We start from the raw sequence: 7,988 nt of genomic DNA, 5'->3' as shown, positions 1-7,988 counted from the left end.
AATCTTTCTTATCAGCACTTCACTATGCACAGCCTCTGAAAAGCCCATTGCTCTGATCTGAGAATTAGGGAATGATGGCTTAGGTGCCTCTTGCATCTGTCCCTAACTCAACCTTCCTGCTCAGAGGATGTTTCCTGAGATGCACTGCAGACAACAATGTAATGTCCATCTTCAGACATCATGAACCTGAGACCATGCCATACCTAAAACAGGATTCCACTAAACACTGACCCCCATCCCATCTCTTGTATTTTATTTCTGTACATGTATACATACAGGGGTGTACGTGAGCATGTAAAATCATTTTGGGGGAGTGCTGCTGCCTAGCAGGTGAAGCAGAACTTGCACAGCATCAAGGCATTTCCTCTGCTACATGGGTCCATATCTGAGTGCTGAAAAGCAGCCACCTGCACTGAGCTGGGTATGACAGCAACACATGAGGGTCCTGCAAAAGGTAGGAGGGAAACCCAAGGTGCTTTCTTCTTTCCTGATTGCACAGCTCTGCTTGCAGCACCACCTTAATATCTTTCCCATACCTGTTCATAGTTATTAGCTCCATGTTTTTTGCAGCAAGCTGAAACATTGAGGAATGATGAATTAGAATTTCAGAGGATTTTTGCAATGTGAATTGCTAAATGCTTTCCCCAACGGCGCCAAAGGATGCTCTAGGGAAACACCACAGTGAGAGAGGGCATCCGTCAGCACTCAGCCACCAAAGCACCTTTGCTCCTCCAAAAACCCGGCTTTCAGCAAGCCGCTTGCAAGGACTTCCCACATTATACCAGCTAGCCAAGGAGTTGTGCAATGAGATGTCAAACACATTTGGAGAGCAAAGTGTGTAAACGGGATGTAATGCAATACTGTGTGTTTATTTCTGAACCTGAATCCAAGCAAATCCATCTATGGCCACTTTGCAAGATGAATAAAACCTACCAGCTTAAGACGTCTTGCCATTATTTCTTTTCTCTCCTCCTTCACTTAAAGGACTGGGATGCAGTGTTTTTAATAAAATGCTCTTTTTTATATACATATATATATCAAAGTGCAAATAAATCTTTACTATAATCAGAAGAATGCAGAGAATTGTAAAAGTTTAGATGGGGTCACTTCTGACTTGCCCCTACTCCATAAAGTACAGTTTGATGTCCTGTAGTTTATAGCTGTACAAAGCCCAGGTCTTCTGCATTCAGATTGGCTGTTAATGTTGTAATGATGTTTAACTGCTGACAAATGAATTACAGGTGGGGAGCGCATTGCCCCTTTAAGACAAGGACTGTTTAAGTAAAAAAACCTGTCAGTTTTATTTGGTTGCTTTTTTTCCCTGTTTCTTTTTAATTCCCCCAAGCAAACAGATTAAGGAACATCATAGCCTGTCAAGTAATGTATGTTTGTAAAAACACCACATTTCTTTGATGCGTCTGTCATGCGCTGGAGAGGAGAGAGAGGGGTTTTCTTTCACTTGCAGAGTAGCTTCTTTTTATTTTTTGCCACTAATTATGGAATTTCTCATTAAAATAACAAGAAGCACGTCTGGCTGGGATTCCAGCACATGGTTTCACTTTTGGAAACCAATGGGAACCGTATGTTTGCTTCCCTCTTCCATGTCCCATGCAGCAATAACAGTGCAGAGGCAGGAAGAAGCATCCATGCCCTGCTCCACCAGCCCCGTAGCCAGGACAGAGAGAAGACGCTCTCCCAAAGGCAGATGCAGTTCACACTGGGTGATGCCAGTTCACCAATCATGTTTTAGCTTTTACAGTTCATGCCATTCTCCAGGGTTTGGACCTGATTTTCACTCATTTCCCCTCTTAGGCTTTTCTCCTCTGTTCTTTCTCTCCCTCCTTGCTCCATTGCATTTTTTCTCATGGCAAAACTAACTTCTGCAGACCTGCGGTGGTTATTTATAAACCCTCCTGAATGCCAAAGCGCCATGAACAATCATTTCCCTTCAGTTTACAGGAACATTCAAAGTGCTCTGAAACATATTTTCAACATAACTCATCACTTTGAAGATGCTTCCAAGCTTTTGTTCATGTTTATTGACAGGAAGTTGTTTTTCATGGCTCAAATCAGGAGGGGGATGATGGAGGAGGGTTGTTGCCAGGCACTTGAAGCTGTACCCTGCAAAACCCAACCTTGCATTCTTGGTGCGTGTGTCTGCTTCTCTCCAGCCACCCGCCACCCAACTCCATTCTTCAAGGGGGACAAAAACATCATCAGAGCTTAAAAAAGGGTGAATTAGAGCAAGGATGCATGTGGGCAGGTGGGACGGGAGCAGAAAACTCTGTTATCCATCATGTCTATGGAAGAAGAGGATGGTTTTGGGGTATCTGGCTCTGGAGCGCAAGGATGAGGCACAAGTCCCCCATTTCATCTCCTGGAGGGAGGCTGTGTTGGGGAATGGGACAGCACAGTGAGAGCATCCCCTTTCACAACTCAGAGGCTATGGGGAAATCATGACTCATGGAAAGGGGGGGGACGGGACGGGACGGGAAAGAAGGGAGCTGACTGAATCAACCTGATGTGGCGGGGCAGGGAGCTCTATCCCTAGGGGCTCAGAGGGGGGCTTCTTGGTTATTCCTCATGAAGATAGGAAGAGGTCTGCAGGGCAGCCAGTTAAGGATGGGGCTTCCTGGTGGGGCTGAATGTGGGGAAGGAACTGGGCAGATGGTAACAGGAGAGGAGCAACACTCCTGCTCACTGCTGAATGCCACGAGAGGAGGTCAAGCATTCCTGGTTCCCATTTCAAGTCCTAGGCAATGTTTTCAGGGCATATCCTCTCTGCTGGCTTCAACCACCCTGAGCTTCAGTGAAGAGCAGCATTCTTTCTTGAAGGGCATGGTGATACTGATCTCCTGCTCCATGGGCTGGTCCTGATGAAGGAAGCTAGCACAGGAGGAGGACAAATGCACAGGGAAGATGCAACAGAGCCCAAAATCTCAGCCAGCCAGAAAGGACTGCCATCACAAGAAACCACCATGCAAACTGCAACAAAACCGTTAGTCTTGACCTCATGGACACATTCTGAACCACTCAGCAGTCCTGGCACAAACGACTGCTGCTCTGTTTAACAGGGAAAAAGAGAGATTTTAAATAAAGTTCTATCAACCTTTTTATATTGACAATGGGACTGGTTATTATATACTGTGTGCCTGAGGTTCTTCCACTGAAAGGAGCATAATGCAACACTGGGGGCAATTTTTGATTCCACTTATTCCCAATAATTATTACTTCTTGGCTTGTTGCTACACTATATAGTGTAATGTTATTGCCTGGAATGGTATGTTAACTTAGCTTTTACTGATACCATGTGTTCCCCTTCTTTTAGCCCAGTCAAGAACTGTTTTTCTAAGGATGGTCAAGGGAATATGATTCTAATATAACTGTAGATGATATAAAAAGTTTTATAGACAGTAATCCACATTTGAACTGGGAGCCCAGAATCCAGTCACAACGGCCTTAATCAGACATTTGAATTACACGATTTGAAGGCTCACATTGGCCAGTGAAGTAGAAAAGGCACTTGCTTATGGGCAATAGCCAGTTTGAAAGTCAAGATACTAGTCCTGCACTTAGAGAGAAAGAGAACAAAAACCTCTGAAAGCTGGGCTTACAATATGCAATTTCAGGCACCATTTGGCTCCAGAAGCATGATTTAAAGCAGGCTGAGAAACACACAGGGCCACGCTGCTTACTGTATTTTTCCCCATCAATGGACCCGTAAAACTGTGCCTGTTAATGTGACAGTGACTGTCATTGCTGGCAGAACTCAGGTCCTCCAAAACTCAGAACAGAAGCTGCTAAAGGACATACAGACCAAAGTGTGCTGACATGTACAAAAGAGCTGTCTGGTCTCTGCTTGCAGAAGTAGGCTTTTCTTCGACGGTATGCAGAGATGTGCAAGGTAAGGAGTGGGCAATGACTCCCTGCTTGCTCAGTCAGACAAGAGAGCTCAGACTAGCTCTGTACAGCCCTGTGATGGTCCCAGACAACTGCATGGTGCAAACATAGCCCCATGACCACTCTGGAGGAGGAGATGCAGGGACAGCACTCTGATGGCTGGGGTGGGAGAGCAGAGTGGAGCTGAGCTGCTGAAGCTTTCCCAGGGACCAGAACACAAGGATTTGCCCCACTGCTTTCTCTGCTTCCCATTTGCAGTGCCGTTTCTCTCTCAGCTCTGCAGTCTACAGTTAATTCACCTTCAGAAGCTGCTGGTTCAGCTCCTGTGAACGACTGCAGCAGGCAGGGACTCTGTGCATCTATCTACCTGCTGTATTCCAGATCCCTGTGTTTACTAACAGCGTGCTTTCCTATTCAGTCACTAAGGTGTTTCTTGCTGTATTTTATAGCAGAACAAGTCCAGTGTTCAAAATGAGGGGGCTTTGAAGGTAGATAGCAACAACAGGCACGTTTTGCACCAAACTTTTGAGAGCACTTCCATAATGTGATTTCCAACACTTGGGCCATGACTGCAGTGACAGTTGACGCCTCATATGTCATAATCTCCTTTCTATTTCAAAACCAATGATGCTGGTTTATTTATTGCAGGCAATTACCTTGGCATGGGACAAATATGCCTGGAAATTCCAACACTTTGGTCTCAGCAGCGGGTGGGCTTGTACTGTCTGACACTGTGTTCATCATTGCACTCATCACCTGGGCTGCGCTCCCTTCATTGTGCTGGTCAATGCATTGCCCTCCAGTGCTACATGTCCACAACTGGCATGATTGCAGGAGCTTCAGGGCTTGCCTTATGGCTTACGGTGTGTCTTTTTGGGGGGTTAAAGAGCAAAGCTTTGTTCCTAACCAAGAGACCTTTGGTTGTACTACAAGCTGGTGGCATGCTCACCCGAGTCGGTGACTGCTTGTGCAGATGGACATCTGTTTTTCCTTCTCTGGATATTCCCTTTATTTCACTTTCAAAAATCTCATTAAAGCTGGTTTCTGGGGCATCCTGTGCTTGTCTGTGATTTTTCATCATTTGCTTGTGCATTGAGCACAAAGGAACTAGAGTAGTCACTAGCTTGTGCTTAACAGGGGTGAGAAGACAGCATGGAGTGGGGCTGGGGTGCCAGCTGGGGTAAGCCAAGGTGATGGCTGGAAGGAAAAGACCTCTTTAGCAAAGGCAGGGTGAATGAGGAATGTGGTGGAGCAGAAGGTGCACAGTGGTTTATGAGGTGGGAGGTGAGGTAGATGGGCTTATGGTCAGCTCCTTGCTCAAGCATCCTTGGGACAAAGAGAAGTGGGTGATATCAAACCTACAGGCAATGAAAATACCTCTGCCCACTGACTTACCTGGTGCTCCTCACTTTAAAAAGGGAAGGCAAAGCTTTCTAGCTGGGAGGCTAAGGAGTAAGCAAGCTGTGGTGAACAGACCTTGGATGGAACATTAGCTTCGGTGAAGTCATTCGTTCGTGAGCTTCAGCCAAGCCACCAACTTTGCAAGGCCCATCTGGGCTCAAAGCAGGACAAGCACCTGCTCTGAAGGTCTTTCAAAGCCAGAACTGTTCAATACTGAGTGCAACTGTCCAAATTCGACCTAACCATCCTCCTCTTCCTACTCATATCTGAATAATAGTCTCTCTGTTAAAAAACACAGGGAAGTACACATCTGGATCCAAATCCAAATGAGGAAGGTTGCTTTTATGCTGCCTTGTCTGGCCTTTTGAATGTGCCCCTTCCCTCATCTCCTCTGAAGCTTTATCTGCCAAGCTGAGTAGACCCACACCTTTGAAAGTCTGGCCAAATCCCATGTCCTGCAGTCTGGCCAGATCAACCCGTTTCTGCACTCTGTAGCCTGAAAAAGAAATCATCATGGAAAGAGGTCTCCCTTTACCTTTTAAAGAAACAAAGCTCCTCTCTTCACCACAGCTCCATCACATCACACCGCTGGAAATGAAATCCATCAGCATCTGGAGATGACCTATCCCAGTTTAAGATCCCTTACCAGTATGAGCTAAGAATGAACCACTTGGACCACAGACAGAGGCAAGCTCTGCTGCACCCCCTGCTCAGCTCCCTTTCGTCTGACATCTTGTGATGGGGGAAGAGCACTGCTGCTACCTATACAATCCCTGCTGAGATTTAATGTCAAAGGATCTCATCTTGGGCCATTGGGAGCCTCATTTAACTCCTTTGAGATGTGATTTGCTTCACAATGCTTCCCAGCATCAGTGCTCGGTTCAGGTTTCAGACTGTTGTTCTTTGCACTGTCCACTCTTCATCTCTGTAACTCTTTTTCCCACCAGCAAAATGGAAGTAATGCTTCAAAAGCCCTTTGCAATTGACAGAGCTTTCTGAAAGAGAAGTGTTGTTATTGCATAGGAATGGCTCAAAAGCTGTTGGTCCATAGCTTTATAAACATCACAGGAGATTTCAGCTAGCAAAGTGTGAAGAATAGTCTATCTGCAAGGTTAACAGCTCCTGGTTTTCCTCTCTCTTGTGGTATACAACATAAAAAGCTCGATTTCAATGGGATCAGTTTGCAAATGAATCATTGTTTCTTAATGAGGAGAAAGGAGAATGGATCTGTAAGCACATCCACAGCCAGTCCCTGCAGGGAGAGCTTAATAGTGACTGCTGAGAGCCGGAATGCCTGCTGCACACACGGGCCGCAGGAATTAGTATGAGGACAAAATGACACCGTGCTGCAGAGCTGTGTATATAAAGCACAAATCGGACTTTTCTGTTATGGTTGTTGTTAGCTACAGTTACAGGGTAGGGCATCTGAAGGGGGGGAGCATCATCCTGTTGATCTGGTAAATACATCATCTAAATACAATCTGCTCCAGCAAACAGGCGAGCCCAGGGAAATGAAGGAAACCACATTAAAAACATGATGAAAGTTGCCTCAAGGCTCCTTATGTCACACTTGGGCTTTAGACAGTGGGGGTTTTTTAGTTCTTTGCCTTTTTCTTCCTTTAACAAGCCAAACCCAAACATTCTGCGCTTTGGTGCTAAAGGCTGAGAAGACACCTCAGCTTCTTCAACCAAACGCATACTCATTGCTCATGTACACATATGCTCGTGTGAAATGGATGCCCACTGCCTCCTGCCCAAGCTGTAAGGTCATAGGGGAGAAGGCTTTGGGCTCCTGGCTCCCACTGTTATGGTCATCTAAACAAAATTGCTGTTGACACCAAGATCCCTTGACATCCCCCATGACTCCTCAGAAGGGTTCAAGCAACACAGAGAAGGAAGGGACAACACCAAGTGAGGACGCTGTGCACCATATGGGTATGACCCACAGCTTATGCTGCTGGAGAAAGAGGCAACCCCCCCCCCAGACTGTGTTATTTCTGCCCTGTTGTTAACTCCCTTTAGCAATAACAGGACTAAATAAAACTCACACATGGTTTATTTTTGGATTACCCCCCCCCCCCCCCAAGCTCTGTTCCCCTTCCAAATTGATTTATGGTGCTATTGTTCTGTACTGTGACCTAACGCACCAAATGCTTTAAGCTTTGCTTCCTCCCTGCTCCTTCCATCGTGCAGGTGTAACCGCTGTAAAAGTGAGGGAGAAGAGGGAGAGGGAGGAAGGAAACAGAGGAGAAAACAAGGGGAAGAAGTGGAGACTGCAGATGCACACATCTGCTTTCTGACTAATCCTATGGCACACCCATATGGGTGCCTTTTTATTGCAAACATTCCTTATAAGTTAGAAACATTTCTTTACCCCCCCCCCCTTCCCCTTTCCTCCAAACTTCAGATGTCCCAGAGGAATGCTTAAACTATTATGCAATCCCAGAGGAGTTTGCTGCTTCCCTTTTTAATTCGTTCCATACTGGTTGCTGGTTTTTAAAGCAGTGCCCAGCTTACTCTTTCCTAAAGGCAACCCAGGGCTCCTTGTTCTGGCTCTGGCAGTGAATTCACTATAGCTTTGTTCCCAGATCCCTACGGGTTTATAGCGTGGTTCTAATCCTCTACTTCATGCTGAAATTTGCAATTACCTGCTCTGATTATTTTTTTTTTTGAGCTTTCATTTAAAT

Source organism: Neopsephotus bourkii, unplaced genomic scaffold (genome assembly GCF_033783945.1).
Source record: "Neopsephotus bourkii isolate Nb327-2 ecotype Australia unplaced genomic scaffold, CSIRO-AGI_Nbou_v1 NB_1768, whole genome shotgun sequence".
NCBI lineage: Eukaryota > Metazoa > Chordata > Aves > Psittaciformes > Psittacidae > Neopsephotus > Neopsephotus bourkii.
Note: the sequence above shows the minus strand (reverse complement) of the source record.